Genomic DNA, 22,073 nt, shown 5'->3' with positions numbered 1-22,073 from the left:
GGAATTGACTAAGAAATGACTGAATTTGAATGAGTTTATCTGAAAGTGACTAGATTAAATTTTCTCTGAGGCAGAATGGAGGCTCAAGGCAGAAATTACACTCAATTATAAAAGAATAGAGAAAATTATATTTTTGCACACTCAAGTCAGTGACTGTGAAATTTGTACTGGCTCCAATAATTACAGGCGGCCTGGTGTCAGTCAAATCTCAAGAATAGACCAAGGGATTATTATGTGCTGTTCTTCTAAGTTATTACCTGATCTGTGGCTGTACCTCAAAGGTCAACACAATGTCTTATCATCAGAAATCATGATGAAACCCATTCACATTTCTCTTCACTCCTGCTGTCAGAAAGCAGAACCAAGCCTTGTGAGGTGGAAAAGGTACATTTTTCAGAGTTCTGAGGAGGCCCAGGCCAGGTTATAAACCTATGACCAAAAGAGGGAAAGTAAGAAACTGTAGGAGGTGCTGGATATCTTCTGCCTGCCCCTGCAGACCACTGTCCACACCTCCCCACACTTCTTCTGGGAGGCATATCCCTGTTCATGGCATCGCTGGGGCTCCTGCTCTTGAGAGGCATTGGCAAATCAGAGGAAGGGAGAGAGTGAGTCTGTTGACGGTAGAAGGTATCCAAGTTACCAGTGGTGAACCTGTACGGGTCTGCAGCAACCTTAGTTCTTGCCTCCTCAGATAAAAGAATTCGACTTAGGGGCAAAAGGTAGAAAAAGACACCAAGGCAAGTTTTCGGGCAGAGTGAAGGTTTATTAAAAAGCTTTAGAGTGAGCTGGGCATGGTGGCTCACACCTGTAATCCCAGCACTTTGGGAGGCCGAGATGGGAGGATCACAAGGTCAGGAGATTGAGACCATCCTAGCTAACATGGTGAAACTCCGTCTCTACTAAAACTACAAAAAATTAGCCGGGCGTGGTAGTGAGTGCCTAATCCCAGCTACTCGGGAGGCTGAGGCAGGAGAATCACTTAAACCTGGGAGGCGGAGGCTGCAGTGAGCTGAGATCACGCCACTGCACTCCAGCTTGGGTGACAGAGTGAGACTCCTTCTCAAACAACAACAACAACAACAACAACAACAACAACAACAAAAGCTTTAGAGCAGGAAAGAAAAGAAAGTATTCCTGGAGGAGGGCCAAGCGGGTGTCTTGGAGGACAGTGTCTCCTTTGACCTTGGACTAAGGGTTTTATATGTTGGCATACTTCCTGCATCTTGTGTCCCTTTTCCCTCGACTCTTCCTTTGGGGTGAGCTGCCACTCTGCATGGTGTCCTGCTAGCACTTGGGAGGCGGGCATGTGCAGTGTTTACCGGAGTTGTACTCATGCTCACTCGTGGCATTCTTCCCTCTACCTGCGGGATGTGCCTGGAAAGTCTTATATCAGTTAAGCGCTGCCTTTTGCTTCTTATTGCGCATGCTGGAGCTCACTCGCCCGTCTCCTGAGATCTTATCAGGAAGCGGATGATCACCAGTTTCAGGTTTTTTCTATCTGTAGGGAGGCTTCCTTTCCCTGGCGCTGACTGCGACTAATTATTATTTTAGATAGATAACAACCGCCTGACCATCACCTGATGGTTGCCTGACATTCTTGGTCAGGTGGAGCCTCTCCTGCTCTGCTCATGCCTGACCAGCTACCTACTGTAACAAGTCAGGATACCGATTCCTCTGTCCTCCCTGCCAGTCCCCACAGGCTGGCTGCAGCCCTCTCCGGAGGACCACAGCACCTATCAGGCAACCCCATTCCATACAGTCACCCTCTCTGGGCTCCAAAAATCACTCTCTCTCTCCTTGCTTTCAGGCTAGGGTAGTAACATACTTTTAATACTGCCCCAAAGTACTGCCCTTTTTCTGAGGGTTTCCCTAAACTTTGCCCACACCCTTAAATCATACTTTTATTAAACACTTTACTAATTAACTGCTGCGTCTCCTATAGTGTTCTTGGCTGATGCTTTAGAGATGGTTATATGCTATATAGCAAAGCTCTATGCCTTCTGCATGAACATAGGGAGTGGGCCATGTGAACATGTGTGCTCCAAACAACATGTTTTCTTCACAAAGCTGAGTCAAGAGCTGTGAGTGAGCAAGACTAATGATTTCTCAGGTGACATGCTTGCTTACTGTAGTACAGGTTCCAGAGTCTTTTGTGCGTGATTCTGGTTGTATTTTGAGATCTTTCAGCTCTTTAGGATCTTCAGTATAGATAGTAATTATTGCTATAGATGTGAAAAAAGAATGAGAGCCTATAGAAAATTCTGGGTTCTAAGGGGTTGGCTATTCCTTTTGAAACCAGGAGTGAACACTTCTAGGTTAAGGATTTCTATTAGGAAGACAATGGCTGAGAATTCACGTTCATATTGAAAGAGGGCAGGGAGAAGTCACTCATCATAGGCAACTTCTATTCTGTCAGCAGTGGTATTTCAATATAGACTGCGATCTCCCCAGCTCCTAGCCAATGGCTTCCTGTTTGAAGAAAGTCCCAGAGGCTCCAAGGCTCCCCTCGCCTCGATGTGCTCCACAGAGTGGTACCTCCTCAATTTCTTAAATGTTCTTTATGCCATTAGCACAATACTTTTTATTTTTAAACAGATATATGACCCTGTCAGGAGTTCGAGACCAGCCTGGCCAACATGGTGAAACCCCATCTCTACTAAAAATACAAAAAAATTAGCCAGGGATGGTGGTTTACGCTTATAGTCCCAGCTACTCAGGAGGCGGAGGCAGGAGAATCGCTTGAACCAGGGAGGTGGAGGTTGCAGTGAGCTGAGATCGTGCCACTGTACTCCAACCTGGGTGACAGAGCAAGGCTCCGTCTCAAAAAAAAAAAAAAAAAAAGAAACAAAAAACAAATATATGATCCTGATAACTGGAATTTTCTTTTTTTTTTCTTTTTTTTCTTTTTTTAGCGGAGCAGCTTTCTCCTAGAAATTACACAGTAATGGTTTGGTCAAAAAGGCTTGGAATTTATTAAGAGCTAGAGCCATGCACCATGTTTTGTGTATCATACTCATTTTTTCAGTAGGGAGACCAGAAAAACACGGGGTATTTTCAGCTAAAATGAATGAATTATCTTTCCAAAGACTTGCCACAAACCAAGAAGCTCTGGGCCTGGCATTGGACAGCAGTTCTTTCCTTGGGTGTGAAGCGATGGCTGATCTGTTTGCAGAAGAGAAAATCAACAAAGACCAGTGATTTGTACTGCCCTCCTCTGCTCCTTAGAGCATGTTAGAGAGCACGATTTCAAAACGCAGTGGAGCCACAGGTCCCTCATGAGTCAGAGAAACCCGTGCAGCCTCGTCCTGGGTGATGTGGCAATTTGAGCAAAGATGGGAAGTGTTTTGCCCTCCTAAGCTGAGCCTCCGGTAGTGACCACTCCCGGCACCCAAAGGTGCTTTGTGACCTTTGATGGGCTGCTTGCTCCCTCCCTCTGTACTTACCATCCCGGATTCCATGACACGACATAAAGTTTGTGTCTCATAGACTCCACGACATCAGTGAAGCTTGTGTTTTAGAGATGCAATATCCGATTCTGGAAACAGCCTTTTCTTGGCCCACTTCAAGAAGTTGGACTAAGCTTCAGGAAAACTGATATAGAAGGAGCCCCAGATGGGGATGCAGGGTGACCCAGGTCCTTAACGACTTGACGGTGACTTTGAGAGAGTCTCCTCAAACTTCCTGGGCTACTTTGCTGTGAAGTGGAAGTCCAGGCCCCATTAATGTTTCTTCTTCCTCTGCTATTGCTGCTGGCCACCTATGAGGTAGGTGAAGAGTCATAATTAATAGCACCCGGCCCTTTAAATCTGGTCTCCATAGCACCTCCGCAATGCCATTATTGTGCATGTGCTGCCTGTGGGGACGCTGGCTGGTGCTCTCAAAGGAGGACTCTAAGGGAGGCCTGCTGAAGCCTGCCACCACCACCAGGCTTTCTGTAATCGGATCTGCATAGGGGCCTCAGGGAGTGCAGCATGAAAACACCTATTTTCATGCACTCCCAACCAACACACTGAACAGTCTATACTCTTGCTGAGAAAGACCCATGAGGGACTGAAAATTCTTTTTCTACGTGACACTGAGAAGACAGTCACATGGTTTGGGTAAGTCTCACTAAACAACCACTCTCCTGTCCACCCAGCCCTCTGAGGAAACTCATTTCTGCTAAGGCAGAGGTGAGTATCCTGAACACAGTGTATGAGACAGATGAGTATGGATTTCAGTAACTGGATATATACTGAGAGGCAATTTTGACATATTTTACAGGAATGCAACCTTTTGTACGTAATAGAATGATCAGAAAGTTCAGCACTCCAAACCTAAACGGAGTATTAAAAATGCTTCACAATTGACTTTTTTCCTTCTTACAATCAATGAATACGTGTTGCTACATTATTATGAATTAAAGCCCATGGTTTACGTTAGGATTCACCTTTGTGTTTTATATTTGATGGGTTTTGACAAATGCATGATGTCATATGCCCACCCTTACAGTATCATACAGAAGAGTTTCACTGCCCTTAAAAGTCTCTTGTGCTCCATCTGGTCATCCTTCCTGCCCTCCTTCCCAGCTCTGACAACCACTGATCATTTTACGGTCTCCATAGTTTCACACAGCTTTTTCAGACTGGCTTCTTCACTTAACAGTATGCACTTAAGTTTCCTCCGTTTGTTCGTGGCCTGATAGCTCATTACTTTTTATCGCTGAATAATATTCCCTTGTATAGAGGTACTATGGTTTGTTCATTTGCCTATTGAAGAATGTCTTGGTTGTTTCCAATTTTGGCAATTATGAATAAAGCTGCTACTAACATTCATGTATAGGTTCTCGTGTGGACATAAGTTTTCATATCCCTTTGGTAAATGCCTGGGAGCATGATTGTTAGATCATATGGTAAGACTATGCTTAGCTTTGTAAGAGCTGCCAAGTGATGTTTCAAAGTAGCCTTATCATTTTGCATTCCCACCAGCAATGAATGAGAGTTCCTGTTGCTCCACATCCTCACCAGCATTTGGTGGTGTTGGTGTTTAGGATTTTAGCTATTCTAATAGGTTTGTAGTGGTATCTCATGGTTGTTTTAATCTGCAATTCCCTAATGACATATGATGTTAGCATCTTTTCACATACTTGTTTGCTATCTGTATATCTTCTTTTGTGAGGTGTCTGTTGGGGTCTGCATGTTTCCTAAACAAAGGAATGAACACACAAGACAACACAACACAACACAAGACAAACATGGCAGCTGCCCCGAATGGCGCGCTCTGCTTTATTTTATACAGTCATTTGTGGAATGTTGCCAAGTCACAAGACACATTGTTGTTTTTCTGACCTTTCCCTGACTTTCTGGATTTTCAAGATGTTTACACATAAATAAGCCCCCAGGGTCTGCTGTTTGCAGCTGGCTCCTTTGTCCTCCCTGTTTGCAGGGAAGGAACGCCCTGCTTTGTTTGCAAGAGCAGGACTTATTGGGAACGCCTCGTTTGCGAGCACGTAGTCCTCTACAGGTGTCTGTTCAGATCTTTTGCCCATTTAAAAAATTGAATTTTCTTTTTGTTAAATTTTAAGACTTCCTTGTATATTTTGGATAACAGCCTTTACCAGATATGTGTTTCGCAAAGATTATCTCCTAGTCTGTGGCTTGTCTTTTCATTGTCTTAACAGGACTTTTCACAGAGCAGAATTGAAAAAATATAATGAAATTCGACTAGTCAATTTCTTCTTTCATGAATTATGCCTTTGGTGTTGTATCTAAAAAGTCATAAGCAAACCCAAGGTCACTTTTTTTTCTATTGAATTGTCTTTGCTCCTGTGTTAATTATCAGTGGGCTATATTTGAGTGAGTGTATTTCTGAGCCTCTATTAGATTCTATTGATTTATTTGTGTATTCTTCTGCCAGTTCCACAGTCTTGATGGCTGTAGCTTTGCAGTATATCTTTAAGCCTGTAGTGTCGGTCCTCTGACTTTGTTCTTTAAGATTGTGTTATTTTGGGTCTTTTGCCTTTCCACAGAAACTTCAGAATCAGTTTGTCAACATGTACAAAATAATTTGTTGGAGTTTTGATTGGGATTGCGCTGAATCTACAGATCAGGCTGAGAAGAACTGTCATTTTAACGTTATTGAGTCTTCCAGTCCACAAACATGAAATATCTCTCCATTTATTTAGATTTTCTTTGATTTATTTTATCAGAATTTTATTGTTTTCCTTATATACATTTTGAATATATTTTGTTAGATTTATACATAACTCTGTCTCTCTTTTTGGATGCTAATGTAAAATGTATTGTGTTTTAAATTAAATTCCCATTGTTAACTGCTGGTATATAGGAAAGCTACTGACTTAACATTTTATTTTATTTTAAATTTTAATGTACGTATTTATTTATTTTGAGACTAGGTTATGATACTGGCTAATTTTTGTATTTTTTGTAGAGATAAGATTTTCGCCATGTTGCCCAGGCTGGTCTCAAACTCCTGGGCTCAAGTGATCTGACCACTCTGGCCTCCCAAAATTCTGGTATTACGGGCATGAGCCACCATGCCTGGCCGCAACTGACTTTTGTATATCAGTCTACCTTTTAAATCCCCTCTTTGCCTTTTTCTTTCATTGATTTCTTATGTCTCTTGAAAGAGAAAATACTCAGGGTTTGGAAAAAATATGAAATTAAATATTTAAAAAATTAATAGACTTTATTTTTTAGTTTCTAGAAAATCGAGCCAACAGTATGGAGAATCCCTATGTGCCCCTCAACAGTTCCCTCTACTATTAATCTCTTCCATTAGTGTGATACATTTGTTGCAAATTTAAAATTTAAGTTTAATGCAGTAAGTAGATATTGAGTGCTTTTAGACATGCACAAGAAATGTTCCCTGCCCCCATGAAGTTCACAATCCCACTGAGAAGGTGGGAAAAAAATGCTGCCATATGAGTAATTACTACAAAATAGTGCACAATTTGGTTTTAACGTGTGTCCTCCTCAGCAAGGAGGAAGGCTCTGGAAGTAAGATAGGAATGGGAGAGGTGCAGGTAGATTACAGGCAAAGTCCAAGCAGAAGGAAAGGCCTGTGCAAGGTTACAGAGGCAGGAATGATAGAGGGAGGGGCTTTATCACATATCACATTGGGCAGAGGTGGGAAGTGACTTTGAAGAGCAAACAGGACAGGGTCATTGTATTAGGGTGCTTTAGAGGGATAGAACTAATAGGATAAATGAAGGGGAGTTTATTAGGAGAGTTGACTCACATGATCACAATAGACAGTCTGCAAGCTGAGGAACAAGGAAGCCAGTCCGAGTCCCAAAACCTGAAAAGTAGGAAAGCCAGCCAGGTGCAGTGGTTCACATCTGTAATTCCAGCACTTTGGGAGGCCGAGGCAGGCAGATCACCTGAGATAGGAGTTTGAGACCAGAATGGCTGACATGGTGAAACCCTGTCTCTGCTAAAAATACAAAAATTAGCCAGGTGTGGTGGTGCATGCCTGTAATCCCAGCTACTCTGGAGGCTGAGGCAGGAGAATCGCTTGAACCTGGGAGGCAGAGGTTGCAGTGAGCCGAGATTGTGTCACTGCACTCCAGCCTGGACAACAGGATGGTTTTTTTTTTTTTTTAAAAGCAAAGCAAAGAAAAAATAAGTAAAAAGAAGAAAAAGCAGGGAAACCGATAGTACAGCCTTCAGTCTGTAGCCAAGCCCAAGGGCCCCTGGCAAATCACTGCTGTAAGTCCAAGAATCCAAAAGCTGAAGAAGCCAGAGTCTAATGTTCAAGGGCAGGAAGCATCCAGCATGGGGGCAATGATGGAGCCCAGAAAACTTAGCCAGTCTAGTCTTTCCATGTTCTTCTGCCTGCTTTTATTCTGGCTGTGCTGGCAGCTGATTAGATGGTGCCCACCCGGACTGAGAGTGGGTCTGCCTCTCCCAGCCCATGGACTCAAATGTTAATCTCCTTTGACAACACCCTTACTGACACACCCAGGAATAATACTTTGCATCCTTTAATCCAATCAGGTTGACACTCAGTATTAACCATCACAGTCCTTCATGTTGCTGTGAGGAATCAAAACTTGATAAGAGGCTTAGAGTTGAGTTTCTGAGCAGATCTTTAGGATCTGGTTTTCCCAGGACCATTGGTGTTTGGCTTCACATATATCTTAAGGCAGATACTCTGCACCATTTGCTTCTTTGAATAAAAATTAAAGGCTCATGCCAAGGAGAAGCACTGCATTTCTGGGGGAAAGCTACCAAATGGTTACCCCGGCTTTTTCATTTGCCACAAGGGTAGAATTTTGTGTATGCACATAGGAAGAAAGCAAACAGCTTAGGAGGTCACAAATAGCAACACGGACCCTACAGGGAAATTGCCCTGAGTTCTCCAAGCGCGTTGCCTGGGTTGAACTCACTCTCCTTGAAGGCCTTTGTCATTTCTGGTGGTCAGGAAAACCCTGTGGGGAGGAAAGCAATGAGGGAACTGAATGAACCCTATTGCTTTAATCGCTTCTCACTACTAGGGGAAGAGCAAGGAGGGCACAGAATTTTTCTTTCTTGGTCTTAGTTACCTTATCTCAACAGGCCTCTCTAGATTTATGTGGAATTGCTTATTTGTGTCATCAGTGAGACTGCAGGGACACGAGAAAGTTTTGTTAGTGAAAGGACATATACACAACTTTGATCACACCTGCCCTACAAACATCACCTGCCTTCACAATCTCTCTAGGCATCTGCCCCTTCTCTGTTGTTTTTTTGCCCCCACCCCTACGGTTGCCACCCGAGTTCAGACTGCCCGCTTGACTGCAAGAGTGCAAGAGCAGCCACAAACTCCCTGGCTCTCGTCCCTCTCACAGTCACTGCGTTCAAAACATCAGAGGCAGCTTAGATCCATTCTTTTCCCACATAGTGTCTCATTCCTTCTCTGAAGCACCACTTCCTTTATTTTTTTAATTTTTTTTGAGATGGAGTCTTGCTCTGTCTCCCAGGCTGGAATGCAGTGGCACTATCTCAGCTTACTGCAACCTCCGCCTCCCGGGTTCAAGTGATTCTCCTGTCTTAGCCTCCTGAGTAGCTGGGATTCCAGGTGCCCACCACCATGCCCGGCTAATTTTTGTATTTTTAGTAGAGACAAGGTTTTGCAATGTTGGCGAGGCTGGCCACGAACTCCTGACCTCAAGTGATCTGCCCACCTCGGCCCAAAGTGCTGGGACTACAGACGTGAGCCACTGTATCCTCTGCACCATTTCCTTTTGGTTCCTAACCTGCCCCAGGACCTCAGCACCTTCCCTGAAACTCCCCCATATATTCTGCATCAAGTCTGGACTCTTGGGCCTGGATTTCAAGGTGTTCCCTCTCAAAACCTACCAGCCTGTCCCGTGCCTTAGTCCGCTGTTGCTCATTTTACCCCGGGCCTGGTATTTTTTCCTCCTCCTCCCTCCAAAGAATAATTTAAGTTCTACCTTCTCTATACAGGGTTACCACTTTGAGCACATAAAATATCAGATAGTTGGTTAAATTTTAATTTCAGATAATTAAAAAAATGTTTAAAAATGTAGGACATATACTAAAAATTATTATTTGTATAACATTTAAATTTAACCTATATTTTACCTGTCAACCTATGTCTACAAAGCCTGTTCTTAATGACCCAATTTTCTTTGATCTCCTTTTTTTCAGTTTCTAAAACACCCGATTTAGTCTTTAATTCAGTATTTCATTCTATGCTATCTTATACTTATTAATTTTATATACAATATTAACACTTATTAAGCAATTATTCAACATCAGGCACTGTGCTAAATTCTTTTCATACCGTAACTTACATTCTTATAAGATTCATGACGAAGTAAGTACTACTATAATACCCATTTCATAAATGAGGGAGCTGAGTCTTTGAGAGGTTATTTTATTTAAGGTTCCAAAGCTAATTAAGAACTTGAATGTTGATCTGTCTGCAGGGTGACCAACTTGTTTCAGTTTTCGTGGCACGGCTCTGTTTTTTTTTTTTTTTTGAGACGGAGTCTCGCTCTGTCGCCCAGGCTGGAGTGCAGTGGCCGGATCTCAGCTCACTGCAAGCTCCGCCTCCCGGGTTTACGCCATTCTCCTGCCTCAGCCTCCCGAGTAGCCGGGACTACAGGCGCCCGCCACCTCGCCCGGCTAGTTTTTTGTATTTTTAGTAGAGACGGGGTTTCACCATGTTAGCCAGGATGGTCTCGATCTCCTGACCTTGTGATCCGCCCGTCTCGGCCTCCCAAAGTGCTGGGATTACAGGCTTGAGCCACCGCGCCCGGCCCACGGCTCTGTTTTATGTTTTTGTTTTTGTTTATTTTTTGAGATGGAGTTTTGCTCCTGTCACCCAGGCTGGAGTGCAATGGCTTGATCTCAGCTCACTGCAACCTCCGCTTCCTGGGTTCAAGCCATTCTCCTGCCTCAGACTCCAGAGTAGCTGGGATTACAGGCACCCGCCACCAGACCCAGCTAATTTTTTTTTATTTTTAGTAGAGACGGGGTTTCACTATGTTGGCCAGGCTGGTTTCAAACTCCTAACCTCAGGCGATCCACCCACCTTGGCTTCCCAAAGTGCTGGGATTACAGGTATGAGCCACCACACTCCGCCAGCACTGCTCTGTTTTTAAACTGAGTCCCACATCCCAGGAACCCCCTCAGTCCTGGGCAAGCCGTAACGTCTGACTTTAACATTGGGATTCTATCTTCTCATTTTTCATGGGTTTTAATTGTGTTCTCTCCCTATGGACTAGACTATGGACTCCCTAAGGAAAGGGACACGTCTTATGGTATTTACTCATACTGAGAATTACTCAGTAAGTGCTTGACAAGTCAGCAGTAGGAAGTCCCTTCACAGGCCAAATCTCTTTTCTAGGGTCTCTTTGTTTTTGTTTATTTGTTTTTGCTTTTGTTTTGAGACAGGGTCTCACTCTGTCACCCAGGCTAGAGTGCAGTGGTGAGATCTTGTCTCATAGCAACCTCCACCTCCTGGGCTCAAGTGATCCTCTAGCCTCAACCTCCTGAGTAGCTGGGACTACAGACACATGCCACCATGCCCAGCTGATTTTTTTTTTTTTTTTTGGTAGCAACAGGGTTTTGCTATGTTGCCCAGGCTGGTCTCAAACTCCTGTGCTCAAGTATCCACCTGCCTCGGCCTCCCAAAGTGCTGGGATTACAGGTGTGAGCCACCGTGCCCAGCCTCTGGGGTCTCTTTGGATTGTAGGAGCTGAGGACTGTGTGGAGCTCATGCTTGGGAGTGGCCAATCTCAGATTCAGCTGAGACCTGAGGATGACTAGAGGCCTTTGCAATAGAGGCACACACGTTTTCATGATGCCACTGGATTCTGTTTGCAAAGATGCTAGGCAATTGCTATGAGCAACAATGCCTCTCAATTGCTGAAAATGCAACTCCCTGGTAGGTAGGTGTGTGGTGTATCACTTGACAAGCTGAGCCTTGAGAGGCATCCTGCTGTGAAGTCTGAGTTAGGGTATGGGTGAGGCTGGAGAAACAGAAGCCAGGGTGCTAGGAGGAGCAGGGTGCAAGTGCGCAGCAAGCCAGTCAGCACCTTGCTGGATGGGACAGCACCCTAGGAAGCCATGTAGCTGTTGTTTCTTTGCTGGGACTCCACTTTTGTCCAGTGAACATGTATCCAAAAGATTATATATTATTACATTATTATATAATAACCAAGTGGTTAAAATGATGATATGTGGGTATTGTTAGGCTGCAATGTGTTTAATGAGGTGTGATAGGAAAGGCAGAAACGACAGATTTCCGTCCCCCAAGGGTGTGTGGCTAACTTGTCTCAATTTCATTTTAAATGCAGGTTGGTATTGAGCACACATTAAATATAAGAACTTTTTTTTTTTGTAAAGAAGTCATTTGTAAAAAATCATTTGCTATTTTAAAGAAATCTAAGTTGAATTGGTAAAAGAATCTCAAGGTAACGATCTTTTCTGTTGCTAAATCTTTCTTCAAAGTGCTTGAAGTTTTTTTTTTTTTTTTTTTTTTTTTTTTTTTTTTTTTTTTGGAGACAGTCTTGCTCTGTCGCCCAGGCTGGAGTGCAGTGGTGCAATCTCGCATCACTGCAAGCTCCGCCTCCTGGGTCCACGCCATTCTCCTGCCTCCACGCCATTCTCCTGCCTCACCATGCCGGCTAATTTTTTGTATTTTTAGTAGAGACGGGGTTTCACCGTGTTAGCCAGGATGGTCTTGATCTCCTGACCTTGTGATCCGCCCACCTTGGCCTCCCAAAGTGCTGAGATTACAGGCGTGAGCCACTCGCCCGGCCTGAAATTTTTTATATGCTTTTAATGTTCAGGTTTTTTCTTTAAGAGAATGTAACAGACATGGAGCACAAAGGTTAGGCAGGAATTTCCATTTTGAACCTTGCTGACAGACTCCTCAGTCTTTCTCTCTTTAGAAACCCATGCTGGCTTTTCCTTGTTCCCAAAGGACAGCCTCTCCACCTCAGTGTGACATTCAAGGCTATTTCTGGCCTAGTCTGGCTCCAGCCTGCCTTTCCAGCTCATGTCCTGCCAGTGTCTTACCATGGGTCTACTCCAGCTAGACTGCTAGGGACTAAATGTTTGTGTACCCCCAAATCATGTTGAAACCTAGTCCCCATTGTGAGGGGTTTTTGGAGGTGGGGCCTTTGGAATTAAGTGTCTTTATAAAAGAGACTTCAGAGAGCTCCTTTTTCCTTCCCCCATGTGAGGCTACACTGAGAAATGGCTGTCTATGCACCAGGCAGAGGGCCCTTGCCAGCCACTGAATCTGCCAGTGCCTTGATCTTGGGCTTCCCAGAGTCTAGAACCATGAGAAATAAACCTCTGTTGTTTATAAGCCACTTGGTCTATGGTATTCCGTGATAGCAGCCTGAATGGACTGACACAGACAGGCTCTTCAATTGCCATCATCTAAATACACACTGAACTTTTCGGCCTCTTAATATTTTGTTCTTGCAAGGTATTGTGGTTTAGCATTTAATCTATGCTTGTTTGTTTGTTTTTTGAGATGGAGCATTTAATCTTTGGATCTAGACTGCATGGGCTGAAATCTTGGTTTTTCTATTTACTATGTGATCTTGGATAAGTTACTTAACTGCTCTATGACCTGATTTCTCCAACTGGAAAAAAATGAAACCAAAATGATATTTATCTTATAGGAGTCAAAGAATGAAAGTACTTAGAACAACGCACATCACATAGTTTAAGTACTCAGTAAATGCTAGCTCCTTATTTCCATAAGTAGATCTCATCACCCTCCTCACTTAGCTCAAAATATGTCTTTTCCTTGAAGACTCTCCGGACCACCCCATCCTGCAATGTGTTTTCCATCTTGAGAAATCCCAGTACTGGCACTGTTCTTTGGTGGGTGGGTGGTTTCTGTTCTCATGCTTGTGTCTTATGATCACAGCTATTCATTGAGCACTCACTTTGAGTCAGGCTTGTATGACTCTTGGAGGCAGGTATTCCTCATCTCACTTTACAGAGGAACCAACTGAGGCTCAGGGAGGTTAAGCGGCTTGCTAGGGTTGCAGAGAGAGGTGATTCTGGGGTTCCAATTCAGGTTCCCCACCCCTTGCAACCATGACGCTCTCTATTTTACTAGGAAACAAGGAGTGAATCTTGCACTTGATTCCAGCTTCCATACTGCTTTTCAAGTAGAAGGTACTCAACATATTGCTGATGATTTGATGGGTCAGTATGCAAACTGTTGCCCTTGTAAGTGCCACCCAGTGCCTTCTGGTTGTGATGATCTTGATGATGATAAAGATATTGCATGATATATTTTGATGGACCTTAAAAAGTTAGACAGTAGCTTATTCTTCTTGTGTTGAACTCGATGTGAATTCAAAAAGCAATTCTCATTTATTTTTTACCTTAACTATCCCCTGCTGTTTCAAATATGATTAGGTGGAGAATGTCAGAAAGAATCTTATTATGAATGCCGCTTTTGTCACAAAGGAGACTTTCTCATGACTTAGTACCAGCTAATTAGTCTGTCAGTGGCTTTCTTTGGCGAGGTGAGTCATCTGATCCATTGTTGACAAGGTGCAAGCTGCTTTCTCCCTACTCTGTGGCAGCTCCAGTGGGTCTGACATTTTCTCAACTCCTAATCAAGATGTTATTTTTTTTTTTTTTTTTTTTTTTTTTTGAGATGGAGTCTCGCTCTGCCGCCCAGGCTGGAGTGCAGTGGCCGGATCTCAGCTCACTGCAAGCTCCGCCTCCCGGGTTCACGCCATTCTCCTGCCTCAGCCTCCCGAGTAGCTGGGACTACAGGCGCCCACCACCGCGCCCGGCTAGTTTTTTGTATTTTTTAGTAGAGACGGGGTTTCACCGTGTTAGCCAGGATGGTCTCGATCTCCTGACCTCATGATCCGCCCGTCTCGGCCTCCCAAAGTGCTGGGATTACAGGCTTGAGCCACCGCGCCCGGCCAAGATGTTATTAAAGCTTCTGATGGTTTACAGCAGCCAACTGGGATGAGAGTGGATTGGTTTTGTAAACAGCTGTCGGGAAGACAACGCAGTGGTACTTTAGTGATATGTAAACACCTCAGATTTTCCTGTGCATGTGCGTGTGATACACAGGCAGCTTCTGTGTGATTTCTAAATTCCTGGGACATGACAGTCTATCTTTTTAAAATTTTTTAAATTTTTATTTATTTATTTATTTTGATGGAGTCTTGCTCTGTCGCCCAGGCTGGAGTGCAGTGGCGCAATCTTGGCTCACTGCAAGCTCCGCCTCCTGGGTTCACGCCGTTCTGCCTCAGCCTCCTGAGTAGCTGGGACTACAGGTGTCTGTCACCACGCCCTGTTAATTTTTTTGTATTTTTTAGTCGAGACGGGGTTTCACCATGTTGGTCAGTCTGGTCTCAAACTCCTGACTTTGTGATCCACCTGCCTCAGCTTCCCAAAGTGCTGGGATTATAGGCATGAGCCACCACGCCTGGCTGAGACTGAAATTTTTTTTAGAGATGGGGTCTCACTATGCTGCCCAGGCTGGAGTGCAGTGGCTATTCACAGGCACAGTCACAGCTCACTACATCCTCTATCTCCTGGGCTCAAGTGAGCCTCCTGTCTCAGCCTCCGAAGTAGCTGAGACTACAAGCACATGCTGCTGCACCTGACTTTGAGACTGAAATCTTGAAAAACCCTGGCCCATTCAATCAACACACATTTACTGAGTTAGTACTATGTGCTAGATACTACTCTAGGTACTTAGGACATAGCAGTGACAGAAATAGATGACAATTCCTGCCCTCTTGGAGTTGCTTGCTTTCTTTCTTTCTTTCTTTTTTTTTTTTTTAAAGCTTTCTATTATGGAAAACATTTCAAATTGCTAAAAAGAAGAAAGAATAATATACAGTAGTCCCCCACCTCCTTATCCACAGGGGATATGTTCTAAGATTCCCAGTGGATGCCCGAACCAAATCCTATATATACTATGTTTTTTCCTAAACTTGCATACCTATGATAAAGTTTAATTTGTAAATTAGGCACAGGAAGAGATTAATAATAACTAATGATGAAATATAACAATTTTACCAGCATCACTACTTTTGTGCTTTGTGACCATCATTAAGCAGAACAGGAGTTACTTGAACACAAGCACTGTGATGGGTTGACAGTCGATCTGATCACTGGGCTGGCTACTAATTGACTAATGGATAAGGAGCATGTACAGTGTGGAGTGTGGAAGCCCTGGATAAAGGGATGATTCAGATCCCAGGCAGGAGGGAGCAGGATGGTGTGAGATTTCATCATGCTACTGAGAATGGTGTGCAATTTAAAACTTATGAATTGTTTACTTCTGGAATTTTCCACTTAATATTTTCAGACCATAGTTGATGGCAGGTAACTAAAACTATAGAAAGTGAAATTGCCAATAAGAGAAGACTACCGTACCCACCATTCAGCTTTAATAATGATCAATATTTTATCATCCTTTTTATATCTATGCCTCCACCACACACTTATTTTTAAGGGAGTGCTTTAAAGCAAATCCCAGACCTCAAACATTTTTCATATATACTTCAGTATGGATGTCTAACACACAAGAATTTTTAATAGAAACATGACCATCATGTCATGATCATCATACCTCCCAAAATGAACACAATTGTAAAATATAATTTAAAATCCAGTCCAGGTTAAATTTCCCCCATTTGTCTCAGAAATATTTTCACATTTGTTTGTCTGAATCCAGATCCAAAGGAAGTCTGGACATTGCAGGCTGTGGATGGAGCTCTCAAGTCTCTTCCGGTCTATAACCATTCCCCTCAGCTACTTTTTGGTTGTCAGAATTGGGCTATTTGCTCTGTTAGAAATTCCCACATTTTGGCCTTGGACGATTGCATTCTCATGGTGTTTTAAAAAAATGATTTTTATTATGCTTACATTTTCTATAAAATAATAGTTATTTCTAGAGGCTTGGTCAGAGTCAGTTTCAGTGGTGGGTGCTGGGAAGATTGTTGGACTGACATCCTTATGGTAACTGGCTTATGCTATTTTTGTGCCAAAGATGCTTCTAGAGGTGTCTTATTGGTCAAAAATTTGGGGGGGTGGCTGGTATCCAAAACTTAGTTCTTGTGCCACAGTGGCAGTTTTCATCCTGATGCCGTAACATTCCTTTCATTCCATCTTCCTTTATGTAGGCTTTAAGAAGACTTACTTTATTTTAAAAAAAGTTAAAAATTAATACATAATAATTGCATATATTCATGAGGTACACAGTGATGTTGCAACACATATAATGTATAGTGATCATATCACAGTCATTAGCATATCCATCATCTCAAACATTCACTGTTTCTTTGTGTTGAGAACATTCAATATCCTTCTTGTAGCTATTTGAAACCATATAATATATTATTTTTAACTATAGTTATCCTACAGAGTTATAGAGCACTAGAACATATGCCTCCAATCTAGCTGTAATTATAAAGAAGACTTTGCATCATGTGATGTCTGCGAGTGGCAGCAACTGGAGGGTCTGGGGAGCAGGGCCCCATGTAGGAACATGCAAATTCCTTTGTTAGTATCTTCTCAGGAAGTAGGGCTAAGAAAAGGGAAAAGAAATTTATGGAATAGGGCCAGGCCTGATAGCTCATGCCTGTAATCCAGCACTTTGGGAGGCCGAGGTGGGCGGATCACTTGAGGTCAGGAGTTCAAGACCAGCATGGCCGTCATGGCGAAACCACGTCTCTACTAAAAATACAAAAATTAGCCAGCCATGGTGGTGTGCATCTGTAATCCCAGTTACTCAGGAGGCTGAGGCAGGAGATTCGCTTGAACCGAGGAGGCAGAGGTTGCAGTGAGCTGAGATCGTGCCACTGCATTCCAGCCTGGGTGACAGAACAAGATTCTGTCTCAAAAAAAAAAAAAAAAAAAAAAAAAAAAAATAAACATAGAATAGCATGAAACTAAGCTAGGTCAATTGAATTGAAATATGTGAGGGGGTCTTTAGGGTTTAATGTTGCAAAAGGTATCTAGGTGATTCTAATGTACAACCATGAATGCGAAACCCCATTCAGATAATAAGGCTCGTGTGGCTCAGTGGAGTCCTCTTCAGTTTGTGGTCTACTTCAGCAGGCAGTCCCCACCTGCAACCTTGACAAAGGAGACAGATTGGAGGAGGGCAAGCCCAGGTAGAAGCAGTAGGAGGTTCCTGGGGTCTCCAGTGGCTACTGATTTGTAAGGATTTCTATGGTACGTTAATTTACTCAATAAATGATATCATAAACTTTTTGAAGAATGAAGACAGGGAGTTTGGTTTGGAGAATCCAGAAATATGATAGGAAGAAAGGATGACTCCAGTGAGTAAAAAGAAGAATAGTTGCCATTTACTGACATAGGGAAGGTTATGGAGAAGGGTTCCATTTTGAACATGTTCTATTTGTGATATGTAATGTATGCTGTAGAATGGATGTTGAGTAGGCAGTTGGATATACATCTGAGGTTCAGGGCTGGAGATAGAAATTTGGGAATCATGAAAACAGAGATGATATTTGTTTATTTATTATTATTATTTGAGATGGAGTCTCACTCTGTCCCCTAGCCTGGAGTGCCGTGGCATGATCTCAGCTCACTGCAACTTCCACCTCCCGAGTTCCAGCAAGAAACTGACTTCCTGGAAACTGCATGAAGAAAGTGCTTATAGAACCATTGTAAGGGTTTCTCTGAGGCATATCCAGGAGGGTGATTGCTGAGTCATAAATCACACTGCTAATTTTTTTCACTAAACACTGCCAGGTTGATCTGCAGAATATATTTACCAGTTTAAATTCCCATCAGCAGTGGATCTTTCCCCACATCTTTGCCAATATTTAGGATTATCTTTCTGATTTTTGCCATGCTGGTGGGTAAAGCAGTGGTGTGTTGAAAACAGTTCATGAGAGCTGATAAAGCACATTTTTTCCCAACTTCTTTGGTGACCTTGAACTACACTGGTAGCTGAAAACTGGCAGTACCCAGAGTATTTGCACCAAGGAAATTGGCAAACACTGTACATTAGGACTTTTCCTTCCCTGGAGAGCTGGTTTTAAAACATAGACCAGCATATTGGTAGCTATGGGGTGTGTCACACTCTTTACATTCCCACTCTCTGATTACAAGTGGGGTTGAGTATCTCTTTAATGCTTACTTGCCATTCTGGCTTTTCCTTCTGTGAATTGCCTATTCTTATACTTTTTGCATTTTTATATTGGCTTTAAAAAATATTTTATATTGACTTCTTTTTGATTTGTGAAAAGTTCCTCATGCATTTCAGATATTAATCCCTAGTTGCTTTTGAACATACCACATGTCTTCTTCCAATATGTTAGCCATCTGTTAATTTTTTCTATGGTATTCTTAAGGGAACCCGTAATTGTGATGCAGTCAAGTCCTACAATTTTTTTTGCTTCAAGGATTGTGCTTTTGCAAACCTGTTTTACGAAGTAAATTCCTAACCCACATTATAGAGATAGTCTCCTGAATTTTCTTTTGTATCATATGTAGGTCTTCCATTTATCTGGAGTTCACCTTTGTATATGGTACAACATGGGGCTCCCAATTTTATTTTTTCTTGATAAATTAAAGCCAGTTTCCCCAATGCCATCTTCTAAATAATTGATATTTTTCTCATTGATCTGTGGTACCACCTTTGTGTAAATGGAGGTCCCATTTATACATGGGTCTGCTCCCGAGTTCTTCATTCTGTTTCCTATTTGCTCTATGTATTCCTATACCAGTACCATAATATTTTTATTACTATGTGGCAATGACATAATATCTGGCATGGCAGGTCTTCTCTGGTTTTTCAAAATTGACTTCACTGTTTAAAATGTATTTCTCCTTATATATTTTATAAGTTTGTTGAGTTCTCAAAAAATTTAGTTTCTGCTGGAATTTTGGTTGTGATAACATTTACTTTGGAGACTAAATGGATATTTTTACAATGTAAAGTCATCCTATCCATGCTATATCTCTTCACTTATTCAATCTTTTATGTCCTTAAATTGAGTTTTAAAATTTTCTCCTTAAAGTTCTTGCAAGTTGTTGGGTTAATTCCTGGATACTATGCTTTAGAGTTTGTTAAACTTTATTGCTATTGTGAATGGTTTCTTATTGTCTGTTACATTTCCCAGTTGCTTACTGCTGATGTAGACAAAACTATTGATTTTTAGAAACTGATCTTGTACTTGGCAACCTTGCTGAGCTAACATTACTTCTAATACTTTGTTGATTCTGTTAGGCTTTTGATGCTGATCATCATATCTGTAAATATCGCAGACAGGAAGATTTTAGGGACTCTGCCCAGTGCTCTGATCTTTTGCATTTAAGCACTTCTACTAGTTGAACTCCAATCTGGTGCCCCAATTCTGACAGTTGGGTGTCTCTCACGGTCCTAAGGGCTAGGCCCCCTATACACTCACAATTTAGAAACTGATGATATTCTACCCCATATCCAGTCCATGTAAAAGCAGTGACCTTGTCTTCTTTTGCTATTTCCTCTAACCGTTTTATCATGGTGGGGGTCCTGAAAGCTGCTGACAGATCTCCATGCTGCCGAGTGTCTGAATTTCTGCATGCTGCCCTATGCAGCCATTCTGGGTGTTTAATGCCCCCAAAGACAGCCTGTGTAGGTTAGCAAAGTAGTGAATCAACACAGGTCTTCAGATCAGACAGACTTAGGTTTGAATCTTATTTCTGCCCCTGGCTACATGGAGCAAGTCACGCAGCCTCCCAGAGTCTGTTTCTTCATTTGTAAAGTGAAGACAAGTAAGCTCTCCATAGGCCAAGTGCCTTTACAGTGGTCAGTGAGTAATGCCCCTTCTCCACACCGTGATGTTGACCAGTAAGTCGATCACCTCCTGACACTGTGGATTATTGCTACACTTTTCAGGAACTTTGTGTCTCCAGATATAATTGAATCTCAGCAGCTACAGTTGGTCCACATCCCCATGTGCCTTCCCACCCCAATGAATAGTTCAAGTTCCAAGTTCTGGCCGTGTATCATTGTCCAGTCTCACTCTTGTTAACTGGGCAATACCTGGTTCTAAAGCTTGTATGTCATGAGGTACTCTAGGAAGCATGACTCTAACGAGCACTTGCATTCTTGATGATGGTGTAAAGGAGTAACGTCAGATTTTTGAACAAAGGCCACTAAGTGAGTGGGAGACTCTGGTGGCTTGGTATCCTGGGAATTTGCCTATGTATTCCGGTGTTTGGGTGTAGCAGATAAAGCCAGTGGCCTGACTGGTTCTAACAGAGATCTTTATTATAGCTAATAACAACTCGGCCATGCCTTGTCACTGACTAATAGTGGTATTTCAGAGGGATAATTTAAATCACCAGTAAAAGTGAACTGTATACCTTTGGAAACTTCACCAATAGCTCCTCTGTTACACACAGATCTTTATGACTTTCTGAGGTTCAGTGACAATCGGCCTCATTTATAGGTGCTTGAAGCCAACCAAGGGCAGATTGCCTTTTTTCTTTTAACCAGCTAAAGAGATGGGTGGGTCAGACAAGAAGAGGGTATGATGAAAGCAGGGAAAGGGAGGCGGACTCTTCAGAGGGAGGAGGAAGTATCTGTGTTACACATTATCTCTGAGAGCACTCACAGATGCTGAGCCTGCAGAGACAGAGAAACTGGCAGCTGACCAGGCTTGGGGATGGTCACGTATTTAAATATTGTGGGTTTTAGTCAACAGTGTGCGCCACCCGATTCAACAATGTGATGTGACTGCTCCTAGCAACTATTTTGATATGGTGAATTTTTGTTAACACAAGCATAGGACCTAAGAAGAGGTGGCAGTCTCTTTCCTCTCCGCACTTGGCAGGCCACCCACTCATTCCTGATAATCACATTTAAGAGAGCTCTGGACAAGCTGGGATGCATCCAAGAGAATCCCTCAACATGCTGGTGAGTGGGATTGTGACCATGTCATATCAGGAGTAGCTTAAGGGATAGGTAATGCGTGTCTTGGATAAATTGGAGTCAGACTTAAGAATTCCCAAGGCAGAAACAAAATCCAGTGATGGGGAGATGCAGGGAGCTGGATTTTAGCTTCTAAGGTAGAAAGAAATTTTCCAAAAGGCTGATCAAAGATTAAATGACTGCCTTAAAAGGTAATGAGCTCCTTGTTACACCGCGAGGTGTTAAACCACCGCTTGGTGGGAAGACACTGTAAGGAGGGATTCAGGCAACTGGGAAGGGGGCTTTTCCCAGCCCATGGAATCAATGATTCTAACAGGAAAAGATGCTCTGGGGTGAGGTGAGCGCTTACCTCTGCTCTTGCAGAGACAATGACAGACGTTCGTTCAACATCTGTTCCTGCTAGGCACTGTGCGCACTGAACACAGAAGTACAGCCTCTATGAAGCAGCCGCTGTAGGCCTCAGAGACAGCTGATAAGATGTAACTGTTGACTCCATGTTTCAAACCTCGGCCATGGTCTTACTAGGTCTCCTCATTAAGGGGACTTACTATGTATCCAGTAACGCTTTCTTGCTACCAGATGACAGACAGGCTGTCAGAGTTCACGACTTTAAGTGCACAGTTCACCCTGTCAGGTCCTTGGGAGACGGAGAAAGGGGGTCA

At 42.9% G+C, this 22,073-nt stretch overlaps 2 protein-coding genes and 1 long non-coding RNA gene across 5 annotated transcripts in view; 2 read left to right on the top strand and 1 right to left on the bottom strand.

Annotated features, from left to right (window-relative positions):
• LOC126933840 (protein FAM136A-like) overlaps positions 1–22,073 on the top strand; it is an 879,973-nt gene that overhangs the window by 71,034 nt on the left and 786,866 nt on the right. The window lies entirely within an intron of this gene.
• LOC126933847 (uncharacterized) lies at positions 2,953–21,877 on the bottom strand. The gene is made up of 3 exons (XR_007718740.1): positions 21,761–21,877; positions 3,444–3,757; positions 2,953–3,162 (listed from the first exon to the last, which is right to left on the bottom strand). It is a non-coding gene; the product is annotated as an uncharacterized LOC126933847 (long non-coding RNA).
• CLIP4 (CAP-Gly domain containing linker protein family member 4) overlaps positions 3,829–22,073 on the top strand; it is a 95,532-nt gene continuing 77,287 nt past the window's right edge. Inside the window, exon 1 of one of the 3 annotated variants that reach the window (XM_050753982.1) lies at positions 3,829–4,100. The gene's annotated coding sequence lies outside the window, so the exon portion shown is untranslated. Of the gene's footprint in view, positions 4,101–21,071; positions 21,397–22,073 lie in introns of those variants that run through there. The other 2 variants (XM_050753986.1, XM_050753984.1) reach the window with 2 other exon arrangements.

This window comes from Macaca thibetana, chromosome 13 (assembly GCF_024542745.1).
Source record: "Macaca thibetana thibetana isolate TM-01 chromosome 13, ASM2454274v1, whole genome shotgun sequence".
Lineage (NCBI taxonomy): Eukaryota > Metazoa > Chordata > Mammalia > Primates > Cercopithecidae > Macaca > Macaca thibetana.
This window is presented reverse-complemented; position numbering and strand designations above follow the sequence as displayed.